Source organism: Bos grunniens, chromosome 2 (genome assembly GCF_055505025.1).
Source record: "Bos grunniens cultivar Pamir isolate PY7600 chromosome 2, Bosgru_T2T1.0, whole genome shotgun sequence".
NCBI classification, from domain to species: domain Eukaryota; kingdom Metazoa; phylum Chordata; class Mammalia; order Artiodactyla; family Bovidae; genus Bos; species Bos grunniens.
In genome coordinates this window covers 23,270,499-23,282,078 of record NC_141166.1, presented here as the reverse complement: position 1 = coordinate 23,282,078, position 11,580 = coordinate 23,270,499, and the positions used below count along the sequence as shown (strand labels likewise).

The 11,580-nt window shown below is 35.9% G+C and overlaps 1 protein-coding gene across 2 annotated transcripts in view; it reads left to right on the top strand.

Annotated features, from left to right (window-relative positions):
- Positions 1-1,195: 1,195 nt before the first annotated feature.
- The window catches only part of NYAP2 (neuronal tyrosine-phosphorylated phosphoinositide-3-kinase adaptor 2), a 324,463-nt gene continuing 314,078 nt past the window's right edge, over positions 1,196-11,580 (top strand). Inside the window, exons 1-4 of one of the 2 annotated variants that reach the window (XM_086365602.1) lie at positions 1,196-1,574; positions 4,020-4,174; positions 5,917-6,182; positions 6,480-6,965. The gene's annotated coding sequence lies outside the window, so the exon portion shown is untranslated. Of the gene's footprint in view, positions 1,575-4,019; positions 4,175-5,916; positions 6,183-6,379; positions 6,966-11,580 lie in introns of those variants that run through there. The other variant, XM_086365612.1, reaches the window with a different exon arrangement.

Below are 11,580 nucleotides of genomic sequence, written 5' to 3'. Positions count from 1 at the left end.
AAATTGTAACCTATCAATTTTTCCTCACTTGGTTGCATGCATTTGTATAACTGTCCTTTCTCCATGTGTTTACCATCAAGATAAATTATGTAAAAAAAAGACCCATTTCTTATTTTAATTTGAGTTTTATTATAACTGAGGCTAAATATCTTTTTCCATATTTATTTCCTATTTCAAATTTTTATTTTGTGAATGACCCATTCCTATCTTTCATTCTTGTTTATTACTGTGGTGTTTATTTCTTTTTTATGTATTTTTTTCTTTTTTTTTTTGCTTTTACTAATATAAAAGAAATATGTACCTGCCAAGCTCTCATGTGAATTGCCAAAAATTTCCTAATTTTGCACTTAAATGACAACTTTATATTCTTTCCATTTATGTATCTTACATTTTTATGTGTTCAATTTTCTTGACTGTCACTTGATTTCTTCTAGCTTTGGTACTATCTTTAGATTGATCATCTCCACCCCAAAATTATATTAACATTTCAGTAAATAAATGCTTTCATATGTAAATATTTCAAAGGAAGTTCTAGAGCTGCACTGTCTACCATGGTAGCCACTACCCACAAGTGGATTTTAAATTTAAATAAATTAAATTTAACATATATTTTCTCAGTGTCGCTAACCACCAGTTCAAGTGCTCAGTAGCCATGTGTAGCTAATGGCTATCATTTCTGGCAGTGCATCCTATGAATTTGTGTTGGATAATGCTTTGCAACATTAATATGCCTGTCAATCACCTAGCCTCTGTTAAAATGCAGCTCCTGACTCAGATGGGCTAGGAAGAGACCTGAGTTTTCCATACTTAATGAACCCCACATGATGCTGACACTGCAGGTCCTTGGACCACATTGACATTAGCAAAAATCTAGATTTATTTCACAAGGAATTATAAAAATGTTTTGTGTACATATGTATGCATTCCTCTGCTTACTTAATTGTATTGCTTATTGATATGCAATGCCATATTTATCACATGCTAAATACAGATATATGCTTTTCCTGGACTTTCTAATCTCTTTTATTGATTCACAGTCAACTTCTGTCCAATATTACAATAAAATGAATGTAGCTTTGCAGACTGTTTTAATATTTGGTCAAGAAAATATCTATCAAAATATCTATTGGCTTTCCAAATTCCACCAAACATCACATTTCATTCAAAGTGATACTACATTCGTTTTGAAGTCCATTTAATAAGAAGTAATTATTGACAAAAATGATTCTTTCTGTTCCAGAAGGAATATCTTTATTTTCACATGTCTTCAGTGTCTGTGTTATGGACTGAATGTCTGTGGTACCCCAGAATTCATGTTGAGACTCTAACCTTTAAAATGATGGAATTTGAAAGTGGGAGGTTATTAGGTTTAGATGAGGTCAAGAGGGTGGGGACCCCATGATGACATTAATGTCCTTTAAAGGAAGAGGAAGATAGATCAGAGCTCTCACTCTCTCTGTTGTATGAGGACACAGCAAGAAGCTGGCTCTCTTCAAGTCAGAGAAAGGATCCTCACTATAAACTGAATCTACTAGCACCTTGACCTTGGACTTCTCAGCCTCTGGAATAGTGAGGTATAAGTGTCTATTGTGTAAACCTATCAATCTATGGAATCCATGGTGTTTTGTTATAGCAGCCTAAGTTGACTGAGAGACCCTCAGAAAAATTTTGTTTTCTCGAAATACCATCCTTGTATTTGTATATTTAGTTGACCTTTCTATGATCCTCTCATTATTTCCAGCCAGTTTCAAACTGGCTATATTTGATTTTTCAGGTAGAAAATATGGAGCCTCTTTGGAAAGATTTTTTTTCCCTTCTTAAAAATTTGCATTTTAGACTAATTCTATTTTGAAATTTTGACTTAGAATTTTTTAAAAAGAGAATTTCATGTTCAGTACATGGGTGCTTTTGAATTTTCTATTTGTACAAGCCGTGTCATCAGTTAAGATCTGGATCCATGCACACATTCAATAAATCCTTGCTACTGTCTGGACACAATCCATGTCCTGGGGTCCTGAGAATAGAAGGAAGGGTCCCACTCATTCAGTAATCTCAGACTAGCACACATGGAGAATGAAATAAACATGTTTGGCAGAATATGGAAAATCATATGGCTTCGCTTTTTATTGGTGGAATATTTATTGGTGGAGAATTTCCTAACAGAGAATAAGCATCAAAGTTGGATTATGGTAAACCAGGACAGGCTACCAGGGTATGATAAACCTGATTTTTGAAATGAATAAAAATTATCCATACAAGTAAGGGAGATGGTTGGAGTGGGAGTGTCTTTTTTGGTACAATATGCAGATTAATTCTTAACAATTAAAAAAAAAATAGTTGAGTGGCTCAGTGGTAAAAGAGTCCACCTGCAATGCAGGGGACTTGCAGGAGATGAAGGTTCAATCTCTAGGCTGGGAAGATCCCCTGGAAAAAGAAATGGCAACCCATTCCAGTACTCTTGCCTGGAAAATCCCATGGACAGAGGAGCCTGGTGGGCTCTAGTCCGTGGGGTCTCAAAGAGTCAGACACGATTAAGTGACTAAACAGGAACAACAAAGACAGTTACATTTTTTATAGATGTAAAATCTTCTGAAATATTTCCTGGAAAATATATGCTGGACAAAAGTGAGGGATGTCTGGATGAATTCATAAGTTCCCTGCCATGGAAACTCCCATTTATTGACAATGCCTTAACAGTACAAATGTAGCATGTTATTAGACAGTAAAAATTTTCCCCCAGTTGCTCAATATTCTGGATCCCTGAGCACCATATTGTTATCCAACTACCCCATTTTTCTCAGATCCTATGCATGACTTCTGTTGACATCTACATTGTTGTATAGGCAAAAATCATGAGGAACATATGGTTCTCATTCTACCAAGACTTTAATTTCATGCTGTTACCAGAATGGTTAGAAATCCTGATTGGATGGGAAGGAGATTAGCTTTTTCCCTAGTGGAATAATTTCATTATAACAGAGGTGTCATCTCCTTAAGCTAAATGTGGAGAGAATAATAGAAAAATTACAGATCATGGAAAAAATAGAAAGGCTTTATTATAAATTATGACATGACTTCAGAGAGTACCTCTTGATATATTTAAATAAGCCCCTTAAAATTTAGGTAGCTAGATCGCTCAATTTCAATTCTCACTTTTCTCATTTGCATCACTTTTATACAAAAAGCACTCCCCACCATCTGGCTGATTTATAGACTAAGAAGCACTCTCAGGGCTCTGACTCTCCTGGTCTATCTGAGTGCATAAAATGGACCTATTTAACCCCAACAGCATCAACTCTGTTAGTCAGCATAGCATAACAGAAAGAGCCAAGCCACGCTGACTTAAGAATTTTAAAAGAAATAAATCATGAGGCATCTCAGGGACTGGTTTCCTATTGACATCAGTACAATATATGTAGTTTATGAAGATGCTCAAGAAATAAACCAACACATAATTGCAGTTCAAGTTTTTTTTGCCTCTATACTTATATTTTAAGTATTTTTAACTTTAATTTTGTCCAATGCATTTTTCTCCAGATATTATCAAAGTGAGTAGAAATGAGTTTTACATTTGGTTCTATGATTGATTATTTGAAAGTAGAGACATTTTTCTGTTTCCTTTAATGAGACCTGAAGAAGTAGTTCTTGGGACCTTCTAGGTACCAATTCTCAAAAGTACCAAAAATACCAATACATCAATACGTCTCCAGAGAAAAAAAATGCCCAGTCAACAGACTCTGCAGCCTGAAGTGAGGAGAGAATGGGATTGGGAAGACGGGGTTGATACAATATGTTGTTTCTCAAGCCCTATTCTATGAAAATTGGGGAAAAAGGAAGGAAGGAAGGAAAGATAGGAGGAAAGAAGGGAAACTGCAATAATCACAAATTTTCCTAAAGCTGAAAACATTAAATTTTAAGAACCACACATTATCATAAATATGTTCTCCTTATTCTGGGGGGATAAAAAATCCCTTTAGCTCTTGAAATTTTTGTAGTAAAAATGTCGCTTCTTTTTATAGTTCACTACCATATGTCAGTGTCTCCTTTATTTGAAATTATCTTGGTGCATGAAAGCAAGGTGACTGAGAACCACTCTGTGGCCAAAGATGCACAACCAGCCCAGTGATCTTCGCTCCTTGTCCCAGCAAGCCAATGCAGCTGAGGCCTAAAGCAGGTCAGTGTAGTTATCCAGGGGGTAACTTTCTCATATGTAGAAATGGACTTTACACAAGTGCCTATTCAAGCCTTTTATAGTTGAAAAATATAACCTCCCAAATCTGATTAAAATTATCAGTCACGACAAAATATTTCCACTTTCTAAGATGTCTGTCATATAATTTCTTTATAAAGAATCTATTCTACTTTCAGTCATGTGCTGAAAGACAACTTCTTTAGGGACAGTTGACTATTATTAATGATTCACAACTAAGCCTCTTGATCATAGTGCGGTGGTTGTTATTTAGTTCATAAGCAGTACTTGAGACAATGTGCTAAGTTTTTAGAATTTTAATGAGATGGGGGTAGGAGGGGGAGAGAGAGAGATAAGGAGAGAGATGACCTCTTCTCTTTCCCAATTATATTTCCCTTCCTGCTTTTCATCTGTCTAATCTTCCAAAGTTCATTAAACATATGTGCTGTTCTGAACAAAAAGCAGATGCATGAAGATCGGAAAATAAATGACTGCTGTGATTCGCTTTCGGAATGCACTTTAGGACATGTGAAAACTGAAAGTCTTATAGTAATGTAGTGTGCTGATTTCATTTTCCTGCAGATACTCACAAGTTTAAAATTGTAAAATAATACCACAGTCCCAGATAGCATTTAAAAATCGAGAAGGTGAACTTAAGTTTATTACTTTTTCGTGGCCTGTTGATATATGAAAAATTACATTCAGAACACATTTTTCTAAGAAATTAGTTATGAATTTAGATGTTTAGGTTAACCGTTGAGAAAAATCCGCTTTTGAGTGAAGGTAATTTACAATAAGAATTATTAGAAAAGAATGTGAAGAGAAAAATTCTAGAAGTCACTATTGAATAATAAACTCATTTTCTCCTTTAAAATTTATATTTTAGCTGGAATGAAGCAGAAACTTTTTGCCTACTGTTACTTTTACCATAGAAGGAACTTATATGTTAAATCATTTACATTTTACTTTGTTACAGTTTTTACTCTGAGGAAAAGCACATTAGATAAAAATTTAGGACTTGATACATATACATATATATGTAGATATATGGGTGTTTGTGTGTGTATCTGTGTCTGTTTATATAGATTGTATTATATAATGTGATATATATGAATATATTCAGTAAGATATTAAGACATGTGTTAGGGGAGTTGTCAGCATATGTAGGAAACAGGATTACTTTACATAATTTCCACAGTGATTCTATAGGAGTTAATGACACACATGCTGTGGTTAATTCACATCTTATTTTTGTTAAAAAGTAAATAAATAACGTGCACTCCAAGTGAGATCTTTATTCCACATAGGCATGTGCCATGCATGTTCTTTCTAACTGGGCTAGTTTTTTTCTCATGCCATGGGAGCAGGTGGCATGAAGCTGTTTTGATGAGGTTAAAAGGCTCCTCCCCTCTTTCCCCAAGCAGCAGCCTGAAGAACGTCAGCAGTAATTGTGTGCCTGGCTCTGCTGTGCAGAGAAAGGGTGGAGGCAAAATTGATATCAAATAAGGGTATCAAACTGAGATCTGAATGTTCCGTTTAAGTTGTTGCTCATTTTCATTAGCTATGCCAGGGGTGCGAAGCTTATGACTTAAACATCCTTGGGAGTAAGAACAGTTATTTTTGATGGATTCATATTTCTCTTCTCCATAAAGACTGAATTAGTGTTGTAGTGGCTATAAATGAAGGGGTTTCTTTATCCTCTTCTCATTTTATTATTTACTAATCAGACTTCAGCTCAGATAGATGAAAGAGAGAGGCTCTGTTGCCTAGATGTGAGGCCTTTAATGAGGATGAGAGACCCCAGGGAGCCGAAATCTGAAGTAGAACGATGCTGCTTTTGGGTTTCTTGTCATTTCTTCAGTTGCTTCGCCTCCCTTTTCCAATGGGCCTAGTGAGCAGGAACTATCCAAGGTGCTAGAACGCTGGCAGCTTTGCCGTTCAATGCAGACGGATTGCAGAAACAGAGAAGAAAGATTACTGCTTATTTCAGAAGGTAGGTTCTTTGTTTCAGAATCCCTGATTAATCAGCAGCAGCATCAACAGACTAAGGCAGCTGGAGAGGAGAGAGAGAGAAGCAGGAAGGGAGGGAGTCAGGGGCAGGGAGGGAGGGGAGAGAGAGAATGAGAGAGAGAGGGCTGGTTGTCACGGGGGAGGGACGATGCCACAAGCTAGGCTGCTCCAAACCTTCTGTATGTAAGTGGCAATGAGAAAGAGCATCTTTTTGGCTGAAAGGAGACATGTAGAAAGGATGTTTCTGATTTTTTGTTTTCATTTATTTTTGCCTTCACAGAATATAATCAAATGAGGCACCTTAGCCAGCCTGGGTGATTGCTTCGAGTCTTATAATCATCTGTGTAGCAAAGTGGGTAAAATTATTCAATTTCTTCCTGCTGGACCTGGAAGGCGAGAGGCTGTGTGTTCATCCCCACCCATTAGCTATGCCCTCTTTTCTCTGAATGTCGATTTAAGGAAGCAAGCACCTGTCTTCTGCCACTGAATCTTTCTAGCAAACTTTAAAGGCCATTTTATCTGATAGAAAGAACATCAAGAATGCTCTGATCTCTAGTGATGAAGAATCTGGGAGTGGACACTTTTCCCATCCAGATCCAATGCACTTTAATTGAAGAAAAACTGAGCTGAACTACAAGTCTATTTCCTATGGTGCTGGATGACTCCTACAGAACTGCCCTGAGATCAGCCGCCAGAGAGGGCTCTGACAGACACAAGTCACCTTCTGAATATTGCACTTAGCTGTCCCTGGGGACTTAAAATTTTGGTATGTATCTCATTTTTCAGATTCTCTAAGCATGCTAATTGAATCCAGCACTAAATAGATCAAGCAATCTGGTTATAAGATGGAATGATTTTAGCTGGGGATACTTAATGCTGAAGTTTGCATGTCTTATTAGCTGGAGCAGAAAGAAAGCCACAGCAAAGGCATCCAAGGCTTTAATGAGCCTCAGGCTATTCTGTACCCTCTTAGCCACTTAGTTATATTACTGCAGAAATGGTTAAACCAGATCTTCATTGGTAAAATAAGCCATGTTGAATTATTAAAAGCATTGAAAATATTTTCCAGGGTATTAATTGGCATTCATGTGGTGCATGCTAGCTATTTATCTGCTATTTCATACCATAAATATTTTACAACAATGTCTTAGCACATTTGTTTCAGCCCAGTTTTGTGTTCTCAAGAAAGAAAGAAGAAAGAAAAGGCACAGAACCAAAACATAAAAATCCAAACTATCAGAATAGAGCAAAGCTGAAACTGCTTTTTCCTAACTGATAAGACATAAATTTCTTTGAGAAATATATATTTTAGGACCAATCAATACCAGGAAGATTACACTAGTCTCATCACAATAAATATTTGAGAACTTTAGGTGGACCCGTTTTACTTGGGACACATACTTATTTTGTTGGGGTGTCTCCATTCTAATTCTTCCAACTACTGGGAAATTTTAAATACAAGAAATGCAGATATTCCCTATCTGGAAGAACTAGTACATGAAATAATATTGTTCATTGTCATTAGGAAATCTTAAAGTTGTTTCAGTACCAAGAACTGGAATGTTATTCTAAATATAGTCCAAAAATAAGAGAACTCAAGAGAAGAGCTTCCACGATGTAGTTCTGGTCATTTTAACACGCAACAATTTATTACTGAGTAGTGTGGATTAATGACTGTAGAACACAAGTGGAAATTAACTTCTCTCTTAATAATTCACACTTCAGACAATGCTTCAACTTATTTTGTAGATAGTCAAGTGGTAAACAAATTAACATGAGAACATGTGAGCCACAAATGACAAAATTATTTCATTTTTCTGTGGAAAGTGCAACATGTTTGCCAACTCAGCAAAGGAGGGGACTCTGTGAAAGACATTACCGATTTAGAAAATCAGTGAATGCAGACCTGAGGGGGAAAAAATACTACAACTTCACAAGGAACTGCAGAGAAGCCCAAGGACTTGGAGCATTAGTAAAGTTTAGAAAGAGAAGTGTAAAAATCCTGGAGACAGGAAGGTTGGCTATTGTTTTTTTTTTTTTTTTTAAAGTAAGTCATAGCCTTCCAACCCAATTAGATGATTTCTATTGTTGCTCCAGTCAGCAATTTATTATACTGACTATATCTAGTTTGCAAATACTGCCTTGTAAGCGTCTGGAAACATCTGGCCAAAGGCTCCAAAAAGTACCTCAGCCATTGACATTTTGAGTGAGTCCCTAATATTAGTGAAATGTGCAGTCTTTTTAGAACATAGGCAAATAGTTCCATGACAGCCTGAAAGTTGGGGTGGGAGTGGATATCTGATTTACAATGCTTCTACGCTAACGTGATCAATGCCCGTGTTAACCATTTTGGGAAGAGAGATAGTAGAGAAAAACTCACTACAAAGTAATCTGCTTTCTGAGGAAAAAAAAAAAAAAGCAATCACTGTCTTTGTAGTCACTTCAACAAGCTCTCTTGGTTTTAACTCTAACATTTCCCATTTTGGGCAGAACAGCTGCATTTTGATGACAGTGGAATGAAAAATTAAGCATGACCATTCGTGGGGTGGAGAGCAGGATTTCAAGCATAATCAAAGTGAAATTATAGGACTTATTTTTACACATTATAAGATTTGATCAGAAAAATAATTTTGACATGGTTTGCATGGGTTGTGGAGTGGAACCAGGCAATCTAGTCTGTTGATTTGGTCCTCCGTGAAGTCAGCAAATTTGATATTAATTTGCATATGTATTTTACATATGTATGTGAAGCCTGATTATTTAAATACCTATTTTTTCAAATTGATGTGAGTACATGCAAAAAATGTAAAAGATCTTTTTCTCCTGATGAACAAAAAATATAGTCAAAATTGCCATGAGAAACTTTTTTATTTGGATGAATAGATACTACTGGACAAAATAAGATTCTCTGTCTCAGAGAAGATGCAATGATTGGTGTGGGAGGGAAAATCAAATTGTAACAAGCCAAAATCAAATAGCTTCCTCACAGTGTTGAGACAGGTGTGGTTTGAAAACCTAAGAAACAAATAAGGGGTGGGGACTAGAAAAGTTTCCCATATGCATATAAAGTGAAAACCATTAACATGAAATCAAAGCAAAGTGTCTCAGGTTTCCACCATGAAACTTATCCCCTTCTACGTATTTTGTTTTTCTCAAATAACATAATAGCACAAAATAAACTTTATCTTATTCTGGCTGTAACATCATATGGAGTTAAATGTGACCTAAAATTTAAGACATTTCTTACAGAACTTTAAGACTGGGGAGCAGTTCCCTCCCACACACATGTTTTTGATTCTACTACCCCTCAGTGTATGTGGAAAATATCTGGATAGGTAGAGTTTTCACAACTTTATGTCTTGGAAAATCAAGGTTTTAAATGGAGCACAGCTCCGTTTCAGAAATTCTGAGTAAACACCACAAGAAAGGAAAAAAGAAGCAGTCCTCCTAAGGGCCAGAGGACTAATTCACTGAGAGGATGCTGGTACGCTAGAACTCTGCTTTGGGTAAATGGTAATAAACGGCTCATAGGACGATTCTGCCAGAGAAGTCAGTGTACACGTCCACTGGAGCCATTTCTTACGGAGTCAGAGTGGTTGATGTCAAAATGCATGAAATTACACTACAGGAGGAATCTGTTCTGACTTTTAAGAAAAGAAAAATTATTTTACATGTATGAGAAGATGGCATACCTGATATTTATCTGACTCTTTTGGTATATCTTAAAAAAAAAAAAAAGCCTATAGTTAATCAAAAGCCCTCTAGACTATGGGGGAACCCAACCTTGACACCATTTTTTAGAGCCACATTAAATATCCTCTTATATGGCTTCAAAATTTCAGCCATATAAGATTTGTTTCTTAATTTACAAAGGGAATAACCCATGTGAATGTATTAATATGATCTTAGCTAAAGCTTTTGCATGTACTTGCTTCTCAAAAATAGGCTTCCATTTTTTTTTTGGCTTGAACACTTAAATTCATAAAGTGTCTCATCTTGTTGGATTCCTTGGATGCAAGCAGTGGCTACAGAAAGAGAAAGGAACATTTTAAAATGTTTCCATGTACTGTGTTTGAATAGCCGTATGTATATTTTCTGCTCTGTTTATGTATGTAATGGATAGTTTCATTTCAGTGGAGATATTTGTAAAGAAATGTAATGTTACTTTCAGTTCTAGGCTCAACATTAGTAAGGTCAAGTGATGATGTTAAAAGAAAATAAAGAAATTATTAATTTGATGAAAAGATAAAATGTTTAATGGCATAAATATGACCTGAATCCCACCTGGTGCCTCTTAGCTGAGTAAAGTGAAATTTCAAATTCTGATAAGTATCACAATACTATACAAAGTAATCTTTACAAAGGGTGTGGTCAATAGGAAATGACAAAAGTTAAAGAATAAAATAAAAGAAAGCTGAGCAATTAACCATTCAGTTTTATTTAATCCAACTTCTGTAGCTCGTTATTAGAATGGGCTGATTCTAAATACAGTGATCCAAAAATTGAATAAAAAGAGTGCCTTGTAAATGAAGAATACAGCAGTACAAGAAAGGCATAAAGTGAATGCTTGAAGTTGCCTGTGGTTTGTATGGGAATTCTGATCTCCATTATTTTAGATGCTTTCCCAGAAGAGTCCCTGACACAAATTTTAAATATTGACCACAACTTCCGAGAAAAAGAACATATACAAAAAAAATCTTGAGCTATTAGAATCAATGTTCTGCATTCCAAAGAAAACATATCTGCTTTGTGGGTGGACACCATGGATGCCAGCTTTCAACCACTGCGGAGGGGGGTAGGGTGCTAAAATTTCTAATTGGTTTTGAGCAAAAATGGCTGAAGACACATATTTCAAATAAAAGAGATGCCTGGGGAAATGCAAACTTTCCATTCAATTTCACAGGCTCTGTTAAAATATGCTAGGCAATGGTTTTGATCTACTGACTGATGTAGACTCATTAATTAATTAGTTGCAATACGGCTAAAGATGCTCCTGAAGGAAGTTGCCTGTTTGCTTCTTAACTATTTTCTTTTATGATGCCAACTTTAGGAATTAGGTGCTCAAAACAAGCCTTCATAAAATGTTTGCATATAGGATTGCCCTTCAAGGGCTAGAACTGAACTTGATTTAAATCCAACAATCAAAACACAGTCAAATTTTTAGTGATAACAAATATATCTGATTAAATATCTGTCTTAGCCATGAATACACATTTCTGAAAGGCTGATTTAAGATCACACTTGTCTGTGGGTTCTCCCTGCATGGGAATGGTAGCAGTTGTAAAGAGGTAGACACTTAATATGATTCACTTTTCTTAGGTGAGGCCATGAATCTGTTCATTCATAGTCCAGTTTTCTGAGAAATACCGCTGGGCTTGTAT